At 42.7% G+C, this 24087-nt stretch overlaps 1 protein-coding gene across 2 annotated transcripts in view; it reads right to left on the bottom strand.

The window, feature by feature from the left end:
• LOC126100272 (glucose dehydrogenase [FAD, quinone]) overlaps nucleotides 1–24087 on the bottom strand; it is a 502785-nt gene that overhangs the window by 255866 nt on the left and 222832 nt on the right. For both annotated transcript variants that reach the window (XM_049910866.1, XM_049910867.1), the window contains exon 3: nucleotides 22313–22376. The gene's annotated coding sequence lies outside the window, so the exon portion shown is untranslated. The remainder of the gene's footprint in view (nucleotides 1–22312; nucleotides 22377–24087) is intronic.

Raw genomic sequence — 24087 nt, 5'->3', positions numbered from 1 at the left:
AATCTCCGTTTGTCCTAGTGTCTCTTCTCTCTTTTCCCAGTCCGGCACAAGTTTTCATTTGTTCTGAAATATTCTACAGCTGATGCGGCACCATAATCCCATTTCATGACTTCGTTCTTAATTGAATGTGGCTGTTGATAGTCACCGCAGTGTCTTAGACGCTGTACTGCAATATTTCGTGCCACAGCATGGAAATGACGAGAGAAAACATGTGTTTCATCCTGTGTGGGAATTACGGAACTATAGTGCTAGCGCGAGGTATAATAGACACCAGGACAAATGATTTGGGCCGAAGCTGGAAGCGTGCTCAGATAGTTGAAGTTGTTAAGGCGACCGCTCGTGAGAAGGGGGAAAACCGGGTTCGAGTCCTTCTCGGGCACAAATTTCCATTTTTTCAGAAATATTCTACAGCTGATGCGGAATCATAATCGCAATTTGTGTGAGAGCATTTTGAAGAGGAAGTGCACGAAATCAAGGCGGAATGGTCACAGGAAATATGTGAAGAAATGGAAGCGGTCATCATGACTGATTCAGCTTACAAAAAAAGCCAAGACAATCGTCGATGAAGTTAAAAGCAAGGAATGTCAACTTCAAGAGAACAGTTGGATTTCCATTGCTAAAACCAGTGGTGAGATGAGACAGGTGAACAAAATGCATAGAAGGCCTTTTCGAGGATCTGAAGACGTGACAGAAGAATGGGAGTCGAACTGGAAGACATACGGGATTCAGTATATACTTGCGAGGAAATAAATCAGAACGGGTACACAGCCTTCCTTCCGAATTTCGAAGATCACTGCGAGAAGTGGCAACCAAGCGACTATTCATGTTGAAGTCTGGAATGTATAAGAATGGATATATGACAGCGAGACTGAAGAAAAATCACGACACTTAAATGAGATTTGTCCATCTGGAAAAGACGTTCGAATATATAAAATGGTGCAGATGTGAAAATTTTTGAGAAAAATTGGAATACGCTAAAGGAGAAACGGGTAATGTACAATTTGTACGAAAACCAGAAGGAGCAATAAGAACTTGAGGCCAAGAGCGAAGTACTCAAATACACGGGGATGTTGTCTTTCGGCTCTTACTGTCATTCTATACGCCGAAGGGGTAATGAAGGAAATAAGAGAAAGATTCAAGGTTGGGGTTAATATTAAGGGCTAATATTAGAAACGCTGATGATATTAATATCATCCGTGAATGCAGGAAGCTTAACAGGACCTGTTGAATAGGATGAACAATCTAATGAGTACAGGAAACGGATTGAGATTAAGCTGAGGAAGGACGGAAGTAATGAGCGCAAGAAGAAGTGAGATTAGCTTTAAACCTAACAGCAAAGTTGGTGACCACGTAGTTGATGAAGTTAAGGAAATTTTGCTACGATGGAAACAAGAAATACGTAACAGACTAAGCAAGGAGTACACATAAAGTAGACTGGCACAGACAGAGTAGCTATTCCTGGCCAAAAGAATTCTACTAGCATGAGACATTGGCTTTACTTTCAGGAAGAAACTTCTGAGAATTTATGTTTGGAGCACAGGAGCACAGCATTGTATGATAGTGAAACATCGACTGTGGGGAAACCAGGAAAGCAGAGGATCGAAATGTTTGAGATGTGGCGCTATTGAAGGATGTTAAAAATTAGACGAACAGATAAGAAATGAAGAGGGGTCTCTGTAGAATTAGTCAAGAAAAGAATATGTTGATAACATTGGCAAGGAGAGGGGACAGGATGACAGATCATGTCTTAAGATATCAGGGGATAACTTCCGTAGCCCTAGGGGGACGTGTAGAGGGTAAAAGCTGTAGGGTAAAACGTATATTGGAATACATCCATAAAATAATTGAGGATGTAGAATGCTGAGATGAAAAGGTCGGCACCGGAGAGGATTTCGTGACGGGGAGAGGAATTCGTGGTGGGCCGCGTCAAATGAGACAGAAGATTTATGAGTCGAAAAAGGGGTAGGACAGCATTTACATTGCTTCTTGACCGATGAAACTAAACGAAAAAGAACGAACGAAGCTTAAAATTTAGCTTCTGTTAGACGTCGATATAACAGTGCAAAAACTTAATTGGAGCATTTCAGCTTGTCGCGTCTACCTCGGCAGTGTACCTTACATAGGTTAGGAGAATCCGCACGATGTCTTGGAGTATTCTCAGGTATGCAGAGACTTCCTGAGGAGAAGCTGTGATTAATGTGTCATTTTGATCTGTGAAGGGCTATTCACGAAAAAGAAACGAGGCCCCTAATTCAGTTGAAGTTTTACAGTGTTGTTGGACTGAAATATCGTAAAGCAAAATGATTACGTTTTCCAACAATATTTCTTTCATCATAGAAGTAGTAAGATTTGGCATAATAATTTTTTACTGCAATTAAGGCGCAGTGTCGGTGCCTGGTTGTGTTAATTCACTAAAGTTATAGCAACTGAGCATGTTCTGACTTTTCTCTGTGTGTGTGTGTGTGTGTGTGTGTGTGTGTGTGTGTGTGTGCGTGTCTGTGTGTGTTTGTGTGTGTTTCTTAGTGGTCTCCGTCTATGAGGAGTAGTGAAAGTTTCAAATATATAAAGTGCTTTTGTCACTGCTTTCCTTGCTAGTAAAAGGAATAGCAAAATGAGGAAAGTTTGAAAATTATCCTTTTGGAATGTTTTCTACGCCTATTATCGAAAGGAAAGATTTTAGACGAAATCAAGGAACATATTTAGCTCGAGTTAGAAAACTGTCGGAGGAAGAAGTCGTCGACGTCGTCGCGGAAACAACCAGGAAGCCACAAAAACTAGTCTTCAAACTAAGATCGCGAAAGCTCGGATAATTCATCAGTTTCGCGCTTTTTCACGAAATCGAGCAGTTCTTCTTGTCAATAGCCTCGGTGCATCCTAAAAACGTTCTTATCTAAGGTATACTGGAAACAAGTGACAGGAAGCTTCCCCTCGTACGGTTTCCTAGTAACTGTGAATGTGTCAGGAAAAGAGAGAGAATTTTTAAACATTTTTACTGTTTGCCCGTAATTTATGAGAAACAGGTAAAAGGAATACATAAGGTGGCTTGCAACATTTTTCATTGTATGTAATAAGTGCTTCTTGAAACAAAGTCAGTAATTCCTTGGTATGTGGTTTAAATTACAAAAGAAGGGTAGTCGGATATCAATGGCGTATGTCTCAATGCAACTGAAGTAATTCTACTTCTAGTGACGAGACGCTAAATTCTGACAAACGCAACCTACATCAACATTTACAACTAGACTGTGGGAATAGTTGTAAAGTGGATAAGAATAGGTAATTTTGACAGTGACAAATTTATTTGGTCATCGGTCTTCTGACTGGTATGATGTGACCTGCCAATGCATCCTCTCTTGGGTCAATCTCTTAATCTTAGAATAACACGTAGCACGTAGTCTTGGAATATTTGTTGGGTATGTTCCAATCTCAATCTAAAGATACTATTTTTTTTTGCTCTCTGCAGCCCACTAGTAGCATTTAAGTTACAGACCGAAGTCTTTACACTTATCCTACCGTCCTGCTCCTTCTTCTATTTCTTTCCATACATTCCTTTTTCCGAAAATTCTGAGGAGTACTTTATTTCTTTTCAGACCAATTAGTTTTCAGTAACGTTCTGTAATACCACATCTCAAACGCTTCTATACGCAATATCGTTCTCTCGATATACATTCCCAGGAATTTCTTCCTCAAAAGAAGCTTTACGTTTTCTGCTGGATACTCACTAGTGACGGATGTCCTCTTTGCCTGTGCTACGCTGTTCTTATGTCCGTTTTTCTTCCTCCATAAGGTTTTATGTTATATTGAAGGTAAGAGAATTCTTTCCCTTTGTTCACCCCCACATGTGGGCTCTAAATTTCGATATAAAGTTCATCGGTAATCTCATACCTGCTAGTTCTATTTTGTCTTTCTTTGGTTTATTGTACGGCCTTGCCGCAGTGGTAACATCGGTTCCCGTCAGATCACGGAAGTTAAAGCGCTGTCGGGCTGGGCTAGCACTTGGATGGGTGACCATCCGGTCTGCCAAGCGCTTTTGGCAAGTGGGGTGAACTCAATCCTTGTGAGACAAACTAAGGAACTGCTTGATGGAGGAGGCTCCGGTTTCGTAAACTGACATACGGCCGGAGAGTGGTGTGCTGACCACATGCCCCTCCACATCCGCATCCAGTGACGTCTATGGGCCGAGGATGACACGACGGCCGGTCGGTAACGTTGGGCCTTCCGAGGACTGTTCGGACGAAGTTTAGTTTAGTTTTTTGGTTTATTCTAATCCATATTATGGGCTCAGGAGGCTATCAATTCAACAGTTCCAGTAAATCTTCCTTACTTTCAGTGAGGATAGCAATGTCATCAGCGGATTTTTATAACTGATATAATTTCACTCCTACGTTTTATTCGATTGCTGAACCACTCTCATTCATCTTGACTACAGCACAGGGCTCTGTTTCCAAACGTTGGTGGAAACTAACAAAACTCAGTACTCTGCAGTGTGGTATGCGCTGATATGAAGCTCTCCTGGCAGATTACAACTACGTGCTTGACCGACACTCGAACCCAGAGCCGGCCGCGGTGGTCTAGCGATTCTGGCGCTGCAGTCCGGAACCGCGGGACTGCTACGGTCGCAGGTTCGAATCCTGCCTCGGGCATGGGTGTGTGTGATGTCGTTAGGTTAAAGTAGTTCTAAGTTCTAGGAGACTTACGACCTAAGATGTTGAGTCCCATAGTGCTCAGAGCCATTTTCGAACCCAGAGCCTTTTCCTTTGGCGGACAAAAGTTATGCTGACTGAGGTATCCCGACACGACTCACAATTCATGCATCTACATCTACAGTTATAATCCACAAGCTACCTCTGGGTGTGTAGCAGAGGGTACATAGTGCACCACTCTCACTTCCCCCTTTTCCTGTTCCAGTTCCGAAAACGTGGGCTAGAATCTCTCTGATCTTTATCTTCTTACAAGATATACATAGGAGGAACCAGTATACTGTAAGGCTATTCTACGAACGTACGCTCTCAGAACTTTAACAGTAAACCACAGCGTAATTCAGAACGCCTCTCTTGCAACCTCTGCCACTGGAGTTAGCTGAGCATATCCGTGACACTTTCGCGTTCACTTAATGAACCCGTAAAGAAACGTGCTGCTCCTCTTTGAATCTTCTCTATTTCCTCCATCAATCCTGTCTGGTACGGTTCCCAGACTACAGAGCAATACTGAAGCATTGATCGAACGAGTGTTTTGTAAGCATTCTTCTTAGTTGATAAACTGCATTTCTTAAAGATGTAGATGTGTATCCTTTCAATGAATCTCCTCTGACGACTGCCTTACCTATGGTTAATTATATGTGATAGTTCCACTCGATAGATATTTTATGGAACTAACTGCTTCTAGTGATCGTTCTGCGACGATTAAATCACACAATGATGTGTCTTTCTGCCTATATACACACAGTACGTTACCTATGTGTACGTTTAAGGTCAGTTGCCAAACCCTGCACGAAGCCTCGATCCTTTGCGGTTTTTTCTGCACTTCGCTACAGTTTTTCATCCTCCAGTGATCTAGACATTAGAGCTGATGAAGAAGATCTGCTGATTATTTGTCAGAAGACTTCAACAACAATTTTCTGATATTACTGCAAAAATACGTAAGTGTAAATTTCCACGGCCAGAAATGTTATTCTTATTAAAATATTCCGAAATATCATTATGATTTCTACTGTAGTTTCTCGGAGAAATCCGAAGTCTCGACCCCATTTACGGAGAATATCTGCAGTATTTTGTAGTTTGTAAGAATGTCAGATTCATACTCTGGTTCGATACTGTACGTTGCCAGGGTGAATCGGAGTGCGAATAGGACGTTGTATGTTGTTTGATCCACGATGGATCGTGTTGAACTCCGTTTTTATTGTTGAATTAACGCTTTTGAAGAGAAATCATAACAAATCACATATGTTTCCATAAAAAGCTGCAATACATTGTCATGACTTCTCTCAAGCCATTACGCCCGTCTTCACTGTCTGCTGGAGTGAGAAGTCTGGATAGCCATCCATCCGCGAGATTGATCCTGGTAATAAATACCATTCTGAAGGAATTTATTACATGCCAGCACTGGGTATCACCATCTACCTTCCCTTCATCCCTAAAAACAAAGATACCGTATAAGAAAGCATAGTATCCACACGACACAGGTACACACGAATCAGATAGGAGTAAAAGACAGCGAACCACCTCCTCTTGGGCTTTGCTCAGGACGGCAATACGGGATTCTGACATGTGTGGACCATGCGATTAAGTAAGAGGCCGACAGTGTTCAATGACGATAGACAGTTCCTGATGCTGAAAAGCAAGAAACTGGTAAGACGCCGCCAGCGAACTGCTTTGACCGACCATAGCGCATTGTCTACAGCGGAAAGCGTGCAAACTATAAATCACGACAGTGAAAGATCGTCAAGTGCATTGCGGAAGGAAACTGGAAGGCGGAGAAAACACTTCCTCCGCAAGGAAAATTGACAATTCTCACGAGGCTTACATAACTCGCACCGAGCAAGGTGGCGCTTTGGTTAGCATTCGGGAGGATGACGGTTCGAACCCGCGTCCGGCCATCCTGATTTAGGCTTTCCGTGACTTCCCTAAATCGCTTGAGGCAAATGCCGGAATGGTTCATTTGAAAGGGCACGGCCGACTTCCTTCCCCATGATGACCTCGCTGTTTGGTCCCCTCCCACCAAAGCAACCAAACCAACCAACGTAACTCGCAAAGACCTTTGTCACCTAAATGAAATTCGTCTCTCTCGATATTCAAGGGCAGAAAATCGAATCAGAGAACAGAAAAAAGGCCATAACAGCCTACTTTTGCATTATACGATAATGGCGGCCATTTTAAGTTTCTCCAACGATCCCGATCCTCTGAAGACCACTCACCAGTAATTTTGTGTTTCCTAATTTAAATACGTCCTAAAACTGCACTGCCTGACTTTTTTTTGGTTGCTTTATTTCACATTACCGATTTCATGGCACCCTGTTCCATCATCATAATTACGAGCCTGAAAATTGAAGTACTTAAATCGAAAATAAACCACATCTACAGGGCCATTCCGTCTATAGGCAGTGTCAGCACCCCCATAATAAAAGCACTCCGTCTTCAGGCCACGAGTGGCCTACCGGGGTCACCCGACCGCCGTGTCATCCTCGGTGGAGGATGCAGATAGGAGGGGCGTGGGGTCAGCACACCGCTCTCCCGGTCGTACGATGGTATTCTTGACCGAAGCCGCTACTATTCGGTCGAGTATCTCCTCAATTGGCATCACGAGGCTGAGTGCACCCCGAAAAATGGCAGCAGCGCATGGCAGCCTGGATGGTCACCCATCCAAGCGCCGATCATGCCCGATAGCGCTTAACTTCGGTGATCTCACGAGAACCGGTGTATCCACTGCGGCAAGGCCGTTGCCCACCCCCATAATGGTGCGATGGAATGTGATACAGTTCGGGTAATTTCGGAGTGTTGCAGTGGTTTCAATTTTTGTCTGATGTGGTCTGTGAATGATTTCAAGATCTACAGACGGCTGCCCTCAGGAGATATACCTTATTTTTTAATTGATTTACTTCGGTCACATCTGATGATGGAACAATACACCCGGACATTGTGAACGTGAAATAAACTAATGAAGTCGATACAGTTCACTGAGAGGAGTAAATTTACTCAGACAACATGTTGATCAGTTTAGTTCAGTTACAGAAAACGTTAATACACTATGCGATATGGTGCAGTGGTTAGCACACTGGACTCGAATTCGAGAGAACGGCGATTCAGATCTCTGCCCGAGCATACAGTCTTAGGTTTATGGTGATTTCCGCAAAAATAGCTTCAGGAAAATCCATGAATGGTTCCCTTGCAAGGGGAAGATCGATTTTCTTCTTCTTTCCCTAGTCCAAGCTTGTGTTCTGCCTCGTCGTCGACGGTACGTTAAACTCTAATCTTACTTTCCTTCGGATCACTGGCATGTGCTGACTCAGTACAGCGGCCGTAAGTGACATAAACACTATTGATCAGAACGTGTTCTGTTACAGAGCGAAACCGGTTATCATTCTTTTCTGACATTAATATTGCGACCATGTTCAGGTACACGCGCCGACTTCAGAAGCGGAAGATAGAGAGATAGAGATTATATATGGGGATATTAAATGGGTAATTCAGTATGTAATCGGAGATAATAATCTAATTGTCATAGAATATTGGAACTTGGTTATAAAGGAAGACAGAGCTACGTGGGAACTCGGACTTAGTAATAGGAATGAAAGAGGAGAAAGTCTAATTGATATAATTGCCTAGATGTCCGTGGCCAGAAAAAATTGAAAACTACAATTGGACCACGGCTCCAGTGGCCTTCTTCTGGGTCAGCAGTAGATCCAGAAGAAGACCATCGTAGCTATGGACGAAACGTTGGTTCTCCAGTATACCTTTTTTCACATTATGACGCAGTGCCACACTCAGGAAAGCTTTATGTTAAGTCTAACTGGGTAATTCAATAAAGTGACGACCGCGGTGGCCGAGCGGTTCTAGGCGCTTCAGTCCACAACCGCGCGACTGCTACGGTCGCAGGTTCGAATCCTGCCTCGGGCATGGATGTGTGTGATGTCCTTAGGTTAGTTAGGTTTAAGTAGTTCTAAGTTCTAGGGGATTGATGACCTCATATGTTAAGTTCCATATTGCTAAGAGCCATTTGAACCAATTCAATAAATTTCAGCTGGTAACAGCGAGTACTTGGAAACGTCTAGAGACTCTTGCAGATTCCGGCTGGACTACGTCATTGTTAAAGTGAGATTCTGAAATAAAATATTGTATAGTAAGGCGTACCCAGGAGCAGATATGGTCTCGGAGCACAATTTAATAACGGTGAAGAGTAGACGTAAGGATCCACACGCAAATAAATGGGATACTGAAATAATGAGGAATGATATCAATTTGAAGATCTCTATGGCTATAGATATTGCGATAATGAATTCCACATAAGGCATTTCACTTGAAGAGGAATGGACATCTCTAAAAACCGGCTTTCACAGAACCGGAATGAATGTTTCACGGAGAGATTCTGAGCAGAGGAGGAGCAGGAGATTAGTTTTCAACGTCCCGTCGACATCGAGGTCATTAGAGACGGAGCAGAAGCTCGGATTAGGGAAGGATGGAGAAGGAAAGTGGCCGTACTCTTTCGAAGGAACCATTCCGGCATTTGCCATAAGCGATTTAGGGAAATCACGGAAAACCTAAATCAGGATGCCCGGACGCTTGTCTGAACCGAGTCCATTGTTCTAACCTCTGCCCTACCCCGCTTCGTTTGTACTGTTCCAGGGAACGTAGGTCAGATGATAATGCAATATCGAAAAATTGCCACATCTTTACATCGAAGCTATCGCTGCAACTTTATCTTCTTGTTGTACGACAGCTTCATGTGGTGAGAGATGGAAAGTGAACACGACAAATCATGAATCGAATGTAGGTACCCAACCACACTGCTCATTTATAATGTCCAGAGCTTCCTAAATAACAGGTATTTTGTTTTACTCACAGCAGCGGAACTTCTAGGTACCATTCTAGTCGCCATCTTAGAAATCGCAATATATTACGAAAAATGGCGAAATATTTGATTATAAACATTGTTGCTGCAAGTTTCACATTCAGCAATATAAGTTGTGGCCTTAGGTTCCACCTAAGTACTACCTTGTAACCGCCACGTAGTCGGAAAGAAAACAGCCAAACCTTTGTGATAATCAAGATTGTTAACTCCTTCGCCGCTCGTTTTACTCGCGTCAATTTAAGCTGCGCTATTACGTCCCAACCTAACTACAGACATCGGAAATCGGAGAAAAACTGGTAATGTTTGCTACAACAAAAATTATAAGATTAAGCGGTTCTCAATGGCTACAGTGTACTGTCACCAAATTTTCTAGAACGAACGATAACGTATCACAAACGGAAGAGCAGTTAATACCGTAAGTGCACTTTAGCCTCTTTCACTATTTTTCTCCCGTTATCGATCTTGATTTGTATGTAACGTCTCAACATTGTTTTTAATAGTGGCACCATGTTGGCCTGTTTTTATTCCATTGTCTTTTTTTACATACTGACATCCAAATCCGAAGATGGTTCTTACAAGTTGAAACTGACAATGGACTGATGTTTGAGATCAACTCCCGGGATTAAAAATAATTAAAACCAATATCTCCTGGCTCCCAATATCTCCCGGTCGCATTTTTTTTCCTTGCGACGATGTCGCAACTTACAGTTACGGTTGCTTTGTATACCGTGATCATGAAGAAGAGGTGAACGCTGCGCGATCGAGGGTAAATGGTCGATGTGATGATGCCCTTCCGGTCATTATACCCTGCAATACAAGCTTTTGTAAGTGCCGTTCTTTCTAAACCTTTTCTGGGAATGAGATGAAACGTGAAAGGGACAGGTTCCAATGTCTGTATCAGTATCAGCATTCCCTCTGTAATCTCGCCGGACTCGCCCGTTGCTCGAGTGGGCACCGAATCCCGTGATTAGGCGAACGTCCTTAAATGGAGGGAGAGGGAACCACACAGATTCATGGAAGGAAAGGACGGCGCGGATCGTAATGTTGGCTGCGAGACGACGAGCTCTCCGATGTTTCCAAACGGATGTCAGTCTCTGTCTGCCCTAGAAGCCAGGTGCCGCTCCGCCTGTTACGACCGGGGTTGCCCGCTGACCGCTACGACCACTCAAGGACACGGGGCGCACCGCAGAACAGAATCCCATTCACCGGCACGCGGAAGCGGAACACGCTGCACCAGCCACACGTGCCGCGGCTTAACCGCCGCGCTATCTTGCGTATCCTGCCGCTGGATGGTCCTATCAACGTCGTCCTTTACAGGTGGCCGTGATCGACAGACAGTTGCCGTTGAGGTGCGTTTTTCTTTATTAATCCACTAGCTGAATACCCGCCATTACCAGAGTACGTGTTTAATTCAATTCCCTTCCCCCTCCATCTTCTCCTGCCCCTCTTTCTATCCGTCTATTACTCTCTCCTGCCTTTATCCAACTTCTCCTCTCCCTCTGTCTGTCCTCTTTCCTTTCTATGCCCATCTCCTCCTGTCCATCTCCCTGTCCATCATTTCCCCATCCTTTTCTCTGTCTATCACCTCCTACCTCTCTCTATATATCGTACAGTGACATAATTTTATAGGTACTTTCAGAGGCATATGAAGATACTGTCTGCTAAACGTGTTAGAAATATTTATTTATTTATTTTATTTATTTATGCATTTATTTTACCTGGCAAGATTAGGGCCTTCAGGCCCTCTCTTACACCTAACCAGGCATACTCAGATTCAACAAATTTCAGTTTCTACAGAACATTAAGGACATATAACATGTTATACAGTATTAATGTTACAGAAAAAATTAGAGATTATAAAAGTACTACAATGATAATTATAACAATCAAAAAGTAATTATAATAATCAAGAATAATAATAATAGTAATGACTATGTATAGGAAAGTGAACATATTTTTTTCTTTTATGAATGTCAGTCCTATTGCTAGTTGGGAATTTCCTCGTTATATTCTTGCAGCTTGTGAGTTATTCTCATCAAGCAGAGACATAAGACGATAGAATGGGGTGAAAGAGATATAGAAAAGGTAGATAAGTTAGAGGAGGAGAAATAGAATGGTAAAATTCGAAGCTATGATGGAGAGGAGAAAGAAAAAGATGAGAGGGGCACGACAATGGTGGCTATACCGTCCCTAATATGTAAGTCTTGAGTTCCCTCTTGAATGTTAAGTGGTTCTGGATAAGACGCAGATCACAGGGGAGCGCGTTCCATAGTCGTATGGCTGAGATGGAGAATGACACAGAGAAAGATTTTGTGTTATGTAAAGGTACAGCCAAGATGCTAGATGTATCCGATCTAGTATTGCGGTTGTGGAATGATGATAGGTGTTTAATGTGAGAAGATAAGTATTGGGGGCACCAGTGGCTAAGAAATCGTTGAAGTAAGCACATCGTGTGAAGATCGCGTGCCTTATGTGGGCGTATCCAACCTAGCTGGGAGTATGAAGAACTGATATGATCATACAACCGTATATTGCATACGTATCTTACGCAAGCATTCATCACTAGCTCGAGGCATCTCGAATTTTCACTATTTGTGCCGTGTTGAACTACATCACAGTAGTAAAGATTAGGCAAGACTAGTGTTTGGACTAATTTTTGTTTAACATGGGTTGGAAATATTTTTCTAAATTTTTGAATTGCATGTAGGGAGGAGAGCGATTTCCGGCAAGCTGTGACTGTTTGTTCTTCCCAGTTTAGGTGTTCATCCAAGATTATTCCAAGGTCTTTTACTGTTTTTTGGTATGGTAGTTGGGTACCATTGAGGAGTATTTGAGGGACTGTTTCGCGAAAGTACCGACTGATTAACTTTGGATGAGATATAAGTATGACCTGGGATTTCTTGGGGTTTAGTTTCAGACCTAGGTTCTGTGCCCATCGAGAAACAGAGCAAAGATCTGCGTTCATACTCGCTACTGCGTCAGCAATGTTCTTGGGGCTTGCACTTATGTACAGTTGGATGTCGTCGGCATATAGATGGTAGTTGCAGGAGTGAATCACTGAAGAAATATCATTAATGTACAGTGAGAAGAGTAATGGACCAAGGACGGAGCCTTGGGGAACTCCAGAGCGCACGTTTTTCCATGATGACTTTTCCGACCCACAAATGACTTGTTGACTTCTGTTTTTGAGGTAGCTGTCGAACCAGTGTATAGCGCTGTTTGAGAAATTCAGCTGTTTCATTTTAATTAGTAATATATCAAAGTCAACTGTATCAAAAGCCTTGCTAAAGTCAAGCAGTGTTAGGATGGTAGCTTCACGTCTGTCCATAGCATGTTTAATGTCATCAGTTACTTTGATTAATGCAGTTGCTGTACTATGGCGCTTTCGAAAGCCTGACTGATATTTGTTGTGGATGTTATGAGTTTTGAGGTAATCCGTCAGAGTTAGCAGCAAAGAATTAATTAATTTAAACGTCATGCCGTCAAGCCTGATGCGACAGTTTTACAGCAAGACCAGTTTACTGCATGCACAGCAGAAACGTAGTAATAAATGATAAAGCTTTTTGCTTTCAACATTTTGTGGAGGTTGTAAGCAAGAAAATGTTTCGTAATGGTTTGATACTTCACATAAAATTTGTTGCAAGTCACTAAGTGCTGTTCTGAAGTACTGGTTAGTTCGTGTAGCAGCTGTAAGTATGCAACGTGTACAGTACGCAAAAAACAGTGTGGAAGTATGTACTGAACACATTGTATTCATTACTCTTGATCATATCACGTAGCACATATCAACTAAGAAAGCCACTTTTACAAATATGATAAAGTTCAAAAGTCAAAGAGTAAATAGCTTTCACAAAGATCAAATATTTTTCCCTAATTCACGAAGTGGTTTTTAAAATCAATACGTATACCGTTCTACACACTTTGTAAAGTAGCCTATGTTCTTGCTCAGGGCTCAAGCTATCTCATTACCAAATTTTATCGAAATCTGTTGACCGTGTTAGTAATAATAAATATAAACGTCATGCATGAGACGTCAGTTTTTCATACATCTCACAGTTTATGACGTCTTATATCTTGAACTATGATAGTAGGTGGTTCTTATCCCGACAGCAATCATTGCCTGACGGATACGTGTACCAACTTTTGGCTAAAATCGGCCCACTTGTTTAGGAGGATATGTAGAACATACACCCATGAATGCATTCATTTTTATAATACGTATGAATTACTTACGCTAGCACACTAAATGGAGACAGGGCGACTTGTTGCTCTTCATCCCTTGGCTACCATAAATGAACATATTTACGAGGTGCATTCAAGTTCTAAGGCCTCCGATTTTTTTTCTAATTAACTACTCACCCGAAATCGATGAAACTGGCGTTACTTCTCGACGTAATCGCCCTGCAGACGTACACATTTTTCACAACGCTGACGCCATGATTCCATGGCAGCGGCGAAGGCTTCTTTAGGAGTCTGTTTTGACCACTGGAAAATCGCTGAGGCAATAGCAGCACGGCTGGTGAATGTGCGGCCACGGAGAGTGTCTTTCATTGTTGGAAAAAGCCAAAAGTCACTAGGAGCCAGGTCAGGTGAGTAGGGAGCATGAGGAATCACTTCAAAGGTGTTATCACGAAGAAACTGTTGCGTAACGTTAGCTCGATGTGCGGGTGCGTTGTCTTGGTGAAACAGCACACGCGCAGCACTTCCCGGACGTTTTTGTTGCAGTGCAGGAAGGAATTTCTTCTTCAAAACATTTTCGTAGGATGCACCTGCTACCGTAGTGCCCTTTGGAACGCAATGGGTAAGGATTACGCCCTCGCTGTCCCAGAACATGGACACCATCAGTTTTTCAGCACTGGCGGTTACCCGAAATTTTTTTGGTGGCGGTGAATCTGTGTGCTTCCATTGAGCTGACTGGCGCTTTGTTTCTGGATTGAAAAATGGCATCCACGTCTCATCCATTGTCACAACCGACGAAAAGAAATTCCCATTCATGCTGTCGCTGCGTGTCAACATTGCTTGGCAACATGCCACACGGGCAGCCATGCGGTCGTCCGTCAGCATTCGTGGCACCCACCTGGATGACACTTTTCGCATTTTCAGGTCGTCATGCAGGACTGTGTGCACAGAATCCACAGAAATGCCAACCCTGGAGGCGATCTGTTCAACAGTCATTCGGCGATCCCCCAAAACAATTCTCTCCACTTTCTCGATCATGTCGTCAGACTGGCTTGTGCGAGCCCGAGGTTGTTTCGGTTTGTTGTCTCATGATGTTCTCCCTTCATTAAACTGTCGCACCCACGAACGCACTTTCGACACATCCATAACTCCATCACCACACGTCTCCTTCAACTGTCGATGAATTTCAATTGGTTTCACACCACGCAAATTCAGAAAACGAATGATTGCACGCTCTTCAAGTAAGGAAAACGTCGCCATTTTATTTAAAACAGTTCTCCTTCTCGCCGCTGGCGGTAAAATTCCATCTGCCGTACGGTGCTGCCATCTCTGGGACGTATTGACAATGAACGCGGCCTCTTTTTAAAACAATGCGCATGTTTCTATCTCGTTCCAGTCCGGAGAAAAAAAATCGGAGACCTTAGAACTTGAATGCACCTCGTACAACAGTAAAAACGAATACTTTAAGCTTAATCGTCTGATGTGGGCTTACTTACAAAGAACAAGCGCCCAGGTAGACAATTAGCAGCAGCACGTTATCATCAAAAATATAAAAACAGACAAAAAAATGAGTGGCCTACCGGGACCATCCTCAGTGGAGGATGCGGATAGGAGGGGCGTGGGGGCAGCACACCGCTCTCCCAGCCGTTATGATGTTATTCTTGACCGAAGCCGCTACTATTCGGTCGAGTAGCTCCTCAATTGGCATCACGAGGCTGAGTGCACCCCGAAAAATGGCAACAGCATGGCGGCCTGGATGGTCACCCATCAAACCGACAGCGCTTAACTTCGGTGATCTCACGGGAACCGGTGTATCCACTGCGGAAAAGCCGTTGCCCATAAAAACAGACACTTCTTGTCAATCACAACAGTTGTAATTAAATCAATCACACAACACAACATGACTTCTGAATGCTAGATAAACTGGCAGCTGTCGTATAGCTTATTAGTGACACGTCTTAAATCACAAAGCGTGATTGCTCTCCTTGTGTCTGACAATATAAATTTCTATATCCAAATGAACCGCAACTTGGACAACTTCCCAAACGCACAAATCACAGTAAAAGTCTATGACTGCTGGATACCAGGTCCTGCAGTTGAAGTGGAGATCAAGGTTGCAGAGCGTTGCTGACGACGGTCTGCTGGTGGCTCCTAATCAGCGATGAATGTGACTATATTCAGGCCGTGTTTGGCTTCAACTAGGTCATGGTTCGGCGCTAGAACTACTGGCTGTGTGGACGCTTCAGAGAGGTCATCTTTGGTCGTGTCACCAAATTGAACTAGTCCTTGGCGGCCCCATAAATACCTCGTCAACGGAATCGTCTCTCAGAGGACGCTTCATTTGTGGAGGTAAGATAGTGCACGCAAGTGCAGCGCTTTTGACGGGGATATTCGCACCGCTGCCGGTAAGGTTGCCAACTCCCATTGATATCCTAGACTGTATATATCAACGAAACAGTATTCCATTACGGCACATATGTTAAAACTACCACACTACATCACCACTGAAGATGCTTCGATAACAAACGAAGCGAAACGCGTCTGACAACAAAACAAATAATCTTCATTCAGTCGCAAAGAGAGAAGAGACTAACGAACGACAGAGGATACGTAAAATAGTCATTCGCCGTGTTAAAGTTTCAGAAACATCAGTATACAGGGCGGTCCAATGATCGTGACCGGGCCAAATATCTCACGAAATAAACTAAAACGAAAATACTACAAAGAACGAAACTTGTCTAGCTTGAAGGGGGAAACCAGATGGCGCTATGGTTGGCCAAATAGATGGCGCTGCCATAGGTCAAATGGATATCAACTGCGTTTTTTTTAAATAGGAATCCCCATTTTTATTACGTATTCATATGGTACTTAAAGAAATATGAAGGTTTTAGTTGGACTACTTTTTTCGCTTTTTGATAGATAGCGCTGTAATGGTCACAAACATTTGCTTCACAATTTTAGACGAACATTTGGTAACAGGTAGGTTTTTTTAAAATTAAAATACAGAACGTAGGTACGTTTGAACATTTTATTTCGGTTCTTCCAATGTGATACATGTACCTTTGTCAACTTATTTCTGAGAACGCATGCTGTTACAGCGTTATTACCTGTAAATACCACATTAATGCAAAAAATGCTCAAAATGATGTCCGCCAACGTCAATGCATTTGGCAATACGTGTAACGACATTCCTCTCAACAGCGAGTAGTTCGCCTTCCGTAATGTTCGCACATGCATTGACAATGCGTTGACGCATGTTGTCAGGCGTTGTCGGTGGGTCACGATAGCAAATATCCTTCAACTTTCCCCACGCAAAGAAATCCGGGGACGTCAGATCCGGTGAACGTGCGGGCCATGGTGTGGTGCTTCGACGACCAATCCACCTGTCCTGAAATATGCTATTCAATACCGCTTCAACCGCACGCGAGCTATGTGCCGGACATCCATTATGTTGGAAGTACATCGACATTCTGTCATGCAGTGAAACATCTTGTAGTAACATCGGTAGAAGATTATGTAGGAAAACAGCTTACATTGCACCATTTAGATTGGCATCGATAAAATGGGGGACAATTATTCTTCCTCCCATAATGTCGCACCATACATTAACCCGTCAAGGTCGCTGATGTTCCAGTTGTCGCAGCCATCGTGGATTTTCCATTGCCCAATAGTGCATATTATGCATGTTTACGTTACCGCTGTTGGTAAATGACGCTTCGTCGCTAAATAGAACGCGTGTAAAAAATCTGTCATCGTCCCGTAATTTCTCTTGTGCCCAGTGGCAGAACCGTAAAAGACGTTCAAAGTAGTCGCCATGTAATTCCTGATGCACAGAAATATGGTGCGGGTGCAATCGATGTTGATGTAGCATTCTCAACACTGACGTTTTCGAGATTCCCTATTCTCGCGCAATTTGTCTGCTACTGATGTGCGGATTAGCCGCGACAGCAGTTAAAACACCTACTTGGGCATCATGATTTGTTGCAGGTCGTGGTTGATGTTTCACATGTAGCTGAATACTTCCCATTTCCTTAAATAACGTAACGATCCGGCGAACGGTCCGGATACTTGGATAACGTCGTCGAGGATACCGAGCAGCATACATAGCACACTCCAGATGGGCATTTTCAATACAATATCCATACATCAATACGATATCGACCTTTTCCGCAATTGGTAAACAGTCCATTTTAACACAGGTAATGTATCACGAAGCAAATACTGTCTGCACTGGCGGAATGTTACGTGATAACACGTACTTAAACGTTTGTGACTATTACAGCGCCATCTGTCACAAAGCGATAGAAGTGGCCCAACTAAAACATTTATATTTCTTTACGTACTACACGAACATGTAATAAAAATTGGGGTTCCTATTCTAAAAAACGCAGTTGATATCCGTTTGACCTATGTCAGCGCCATCTAGCGGGCCAACTATAGCGCCATCTGGTTTCCCCCTTCAAGCTAGACGAGTTTCGTTCTCTGTATTTTTCGTTTGATGCTTATTTCGTGAGATTTTTGGCCCGGTCACTATCAATGGACCATCCTGTATATTGACAAAGGCATCATAATAATGGAATAAGAAAATAAATAAAATTATCAAACTATCAAAATACAAAGTAGCCTTCAAAATATACATAGAAAAAAAATGGCTCTGAGCACTATGGGACTCAACTGCTGTGGTCATAAGTCCCCTAGAACTTAGAACTACTTAAACCTAACTAACCTAAGGACAGCACACAACACCCAGCCATCACGAGGCAGAGAAAATCCCTGACCCCGCCGGGAATCGAACCCGGGAACCTGGGCGTGGGAAGCGAGAACGCTACCGCACGACCACGAGATGCGGGCCACATAGAGAATTATATCATTAATATACATTCGGAAGTCGCCTTCATACTCATTCGCCGAGGTACTACGTTCCGTTCGGAGGCAACAGGTTTCCCACTCGAGCTCTTTGGTTGCGATTCAGTGGAGAAGCTCCAGCGGTTACGGCCATCGCACGACGACAACATAAGAAGACAGCTGAAATTGGTGATGAGCCAATATGGCAACGAGAAGCGCCCCTGCCCAACGGCGCTCCTTGATGTGGCTCCCTAATCCGCCACTTCAGACGTGTTTTGTTGCGCAGTGCCGTAAACTGTTTCACGACGTAGCTGCTCACGAAGGATCCGTAATGCTGCTCCAGCAATACTCGAGCGTGCCACAGATGCCGCCTTACATCAATTTCGTTCTCATCCCAGGCCCGCTGCTCGGCCGATTCAGGTCAAGTCGTGAACACGACGTTAACAGCAGATCGGCTGGAGCGTTGGGTTGAGGGAGAGTCAACGACCGCCCACGCTGAACATGACTCAGTCGTGAAGGATTGTAAACAGACCAAATTAAAATTGAGTTTATTATAAAATATTTCATTTCTCTTGACGAGGTATTCTTTCTCATTACTGATGCCTTTCAGCTCAGTAAACTTTCCTCAGTATTTCCCCACTGTCTTTTAAGAAATGTCATTTCTCCAACTCCGAAACTTTTTCGTCTATGGCCTCTTTATTCAGCGAAAACGCATTTCAACCATCAATTTCCTAAAATTTGCAGAGGTAAAATAGTCTATAGTGAAAAAATATGGAAAATAGGATCAAGCTGTCCAATGGTTTTTGTTCTGATTACGATTTTCGAATTCGTTTATTCATACAGGAAGGAGACGAACCATGAGTTATAATCTTTTCTTGTTTTAGTAGACATTCAAAAACATTATGAAATGAGAATTTTCCGCAGTTATTTTATCTGCTGGAAGAACTTTTTTTCCTCTAATGACCACAGTAATGTATCCATTTCTATCATCCATGGCACAGCGTCGCAAAACCTCAGACAGCGGTAAGATACTGAACTCGTATTCGAAAGGGTGGAAGTTCAAAAATCATCATCCACACAGCCAGATTTTATGTTTCCCATGATCTACATCTACGTCTACATCTACATGGATACTCTGCAAGTCACATTTAAGTGCCTGGCAGAGGGTTCATCCAACTCCCTTCACAATTATCTATTATTCCAATCTCGTATAGCGCGCGGAAAGAATGAACATCTCTGTCTTTCCGTACGAGCTCTGATTTCCCTTATTTTATCGTGATGATCGTTCCTCCCTATCTAGGTAGGTGCCAAAAAAATATTTTCGCATTCGGAGGAGAAAGTTGGTGATTGGAATTTCCTGAGAAGATTCCGTCGCAACGAAAAACGTTCTTTTAATGATTTCCTGCCCAAATCCTGTATCATTTCTGTGACACTCTCTCCCATATTTCGCGATAATACAAAACGTGCTGCCTTTCTTTGAACTTTTTCGATGTACTCCGTCAGTCCTCTCTGATAAGAATCCCATACCGCGCAGCAGTATTCTAAAAGAGGACGGACAAGCGTAGTGTAGGCAGTCTCCTTAGTAGATCTGTTACATTTTCTGTGTCCTGCCAACAAAACGCAGTCTTTGGTTTGCCTTCCCTACAAGATTTTCTATGTTTTCCTTCCAATTTAAGTTGTTCGTAACTGTAATACCTAGGTATTTAGTTGAATTTACAGCTTTTAGATTAGACTGATTTATCGTGTAACCGAAGTTTAACGGATTCCTCACACTTTCCACGAAGGAATTACTACTTTACCATGATCAACTTTTTCAGGAAAGAGATGTAGAAGTACCTGTTTTAGGCAATCGTCAACAAATGACACAAACGATTCCTACGAAATCGGGTCAAAATAGAAACAGACTTGCGATCCGTCAACGACTTCGTTCTGACTTCCATATTATGTTTACAGATTCTTACGACCAGCTTCTTGGGAAAAACACTATTTTCCAACTCTCGACGCGTAAATACTATCGCATATGTCCCCAGTGAGCCTATCTGAAAATTGTCCGTAGTCACGAAAAGCAAATAGTTGATCGAGTTTGTGAAAGTGTTGCGAATACATATCAGCAAAAAGATTACTGTTCAACAAACTGCAGATATTTCGAATGACGAATTCATTGACAGATGAGTGAGATAGTACGCAGGATGTTTCAGTAGTATTAGCAAATATTTTAGATGTTGGTAGTACGGGCTAATTCGAATAAAATTTACTTGTGTGTCCAACTTTTTACTGATTATAAAGAGACGTAGCTGCAAAGATATGTTTCCATTTCACCGGTTCGTGCATCAGTTATGTTGGTTTACTCATGGAATGTAAGGTTCATTTTTAAGTACAAGTTGATAAGTGTTATTTGATTGTCCATAAATGAATTTCTTAACTGTTACAGACCATCTGTTGATTGGACCTGTTTGTTACCGGATCGTCTTATATCGCCCCTCATCTCGACTGTCTCGAAAACAAGAATTCAGCGTTATAGGAAGAGTCTTCTTCAGCTATAAGAATGTTCTTTCAACGCGATGGGGCCTCTGTATATTCTAGTTGTCAGGTATTACCTAAACCTAACACTGATCGGCGAAAATGGTCACGTTACGTTTTTTGGCCACCATGGAAAATTGGAAATTTGTGGTAGGGTCTATGGAACCAAACGGCTTAGGTCATCGGTCCCTAGGCTTACACCCTACTTAATCTATCGTAAATTACACTAAGGACAGCACACACAACACACACACACACACACACACACATATGCCCGAGAGAGGACTCAAACCTCCGACGGTGGAAGTTGTGGCCACCATGGTTTGGATTTTTTTTTTCCTGTCGGGTAAACGCTTCAGCACACTTTTATTTTTCTTTTAAGCTGCAATTAAAATGAATAAAAGTGCAGTTGGCGCGTTTATCTGATTTCAAGGATATCAAATTAGTACTAAAACTATGGAATCTGCCACACAATGCGGCATATGTTGGAAGAGAAATTAGTATCGAGTTATGCGTGCAGGTCGGCTGAAAGGCTGTCCGTAAAGAAATTGAAAATAGGAGAACTGATCTTTCTAATAATGACTAAAGCTGTCCTCATTACAGAACGGCAAGACGGACTCAGAAGAGCAACATTTCGTATTGTCAGCAAAACTCGAAAGAGCGCAGTGAAGTCGTAGGTAGGCTTTATGTAAATGAACTTTGAATACTTGCCTTTCCTTAATATATTCTGAGTATTTCTTTAGGTTAAATTCTAAAAGATTTATCCCCACAATAAATAAAAATTGGACATACATTATGTTAAATTAGTCTCTACTACCACCTCTTAACATTTTTACTTTTACTCCGGAAACTTCCTGTATTTCCTTACTGTTGCCTAATTAGCTATTTCTGAACTTCTTACAACGTCCAAGTGACAGTCCGCTTTTTCCTGGTAGACATTTGCCACACGCTTCGTTTTCTACAACTCTAAGGGCCCTTCATTTTGTACTTTACGTGCCCACTTGCAGAACATTCAACTCACTTGTCGCGTAAAGCACGCCTAATAACTGCTCCGTATCTTTTTATGAACATAATGTAAGTGCTTGCAGCGCATGAGGAAACGTCTATAGTGCTCAGTCTGGAGAGTCATATTTTCAATAAGATGACGATGCTGCTCACGAGCTTCGTGAGTACGACTCGATAATACGACAAGACTGGGCTCACTTACCTTTAAAGACCGCTGTTACGATTTTCAGTCTTCGTCAGCGGCCGGTTATTGCCATGCGTTGTTCCTGTAAAGAAGGAGGAGGTCACTTAAATCACAAGTACTAAACATAATTATTCAGGATATTACTTAAAAGAATTGTAATCTCACGCTGGAAACCAAGAACGACAACAGATGATGCATCAGTGATTGTGACTTCTCATATCCAGACTTCAATATTGCTATATTGTGTATCTGCTGCAAAGTATTTTCTATAGGCAGAGTCGGAGAGCTTGTAGACACCTATCGAAAATCATCTTGTTCTACCATGAGATAGTGTGAAAAACTACTAAACTTCTAACAAGTTCCGACCGTCATAATATGTCATCAGGCAAAGAAAATTTTTCATTCACTTCGGTGATGTGCCGCTTTTATCAGAACGTATACAGCCGTACATTGCACACGCCCTTAAAGGCTGACTGTGTAGCGTTATGAGGCTTAAGAAAACACCTGAAAATTCTATATCCTCGAAATCAGCTGATCGTTAGAAATAAATGGCCGTGATCGTAAGACAGCCAAGGTGGAACATGGAATATTTTTTAAATAAATGCTTGACTTGGGCGCTTGATATGCTAAGAACTTAACAAACACAAGGTGTACAACTTTGCTTCCGTCTTTTACCGATAGGTGGGAACAACGGTAAGTAGCGGTCGAAAGAAACAACTCGCAGACGTCAGGCAGTTAGCTTGGACCTCTGTCAACATAACCTCATTCAAACATTAGTCGATTTGTGTTTACATCATAAAGTTGTTCTTGATTGAAAATGTCAGTTTACGTGCCTAATTCTCGCCCTTTTCGGGAGGTGTTACTGTTTTGTTTCAGTATGAAGAAAACTGTGGCTAGTCTCATAGAATGCAATCAAGTACGTATGGTATGGACGCTATTAGTGAAAGAACGTGTCGTGGGTGGTTTCAACGCTTCAAGAACGGTGATTTTGACCTCGTAGACCGGCATAGTGGTGGAAGAGAGAATGTTTCCTAAGATGCAAAATTGGGGACATTGCTGAGTGAAGACTCGCGTCAAACTCAAGAAGAATTGGCACGATTAGTGAGAGTGACACAGAAAGCCATTTAAAATCGTGTCAATGCCATGGCATGATTCAGAAAGAAGGAACTTGGGCCCCGTGTGAGCTGAAACCAAGAGACGTTTAACGGTGTTTGCGTGTTTGTGAATAGTTGCTTCAGAGGCAGAAACGGAAGGGATTTCTGATTCGCACTGTGACCGGGGACGAAAAATGGGTTCACTACGATAACCCTAAACGCAAAGAATCATGGGGATATGCCGGTCATGCTTCCACGCCGACGGCCAAACGGAATATTCACTGCTCCAAGATCGTGCTCTGCATTTCGTGGGACCAGCTCGACGTCGTGTACTATGAGATGTTAAAACCAAGTGAAACAATCACGGGTGCTCGTTATCGACCGCAATTAATGCGTTTGAGCAGAGCATTAAAAGACAAATGGCCGCAATAAAGCGAGAGACACGATAAAAGGATTTTGCAGCACGATAACGCTCGACCCCTCGTTGCAAAATAGGTCAAAACATACTTGGAAACGTTAAAATGGGAAGTCCTACCCCACCCGCTGTATTCTCGAGACATTGGTCCCTCTGACTATCATCTGTTTAGATCAATGGCGTATGACCTGGCTCACCAACACTTCCGATCTCATGAAGAAGTCACAAATTGGATCGATTCATGGATCACTTCAAAAGATGAACAATTTTTTCGACGCGGGATT

Source organism: Schistocerca cancellata, chromosome 9 (genome assembly GCF_023864275.1).
Source record: "Schistocerca cancellata isolate TAMUIC-IGC-003103 chromosome 9, iqSchCanc2.1, whole genome shotgun sequence".
NCBI classification, from domain to species: domain Eukaryota; kingdom Metazoa; phylum Arthropoda; class Insecta; order Orthoptera; family Acrididae; genus Schistocerca; species Schistocerca cancellata.
The sequence above is the reverse complement of the archived record's forward strand: the minus strand, read 5'-3'. Positions and strand labels throughout refer to the sequence as shown.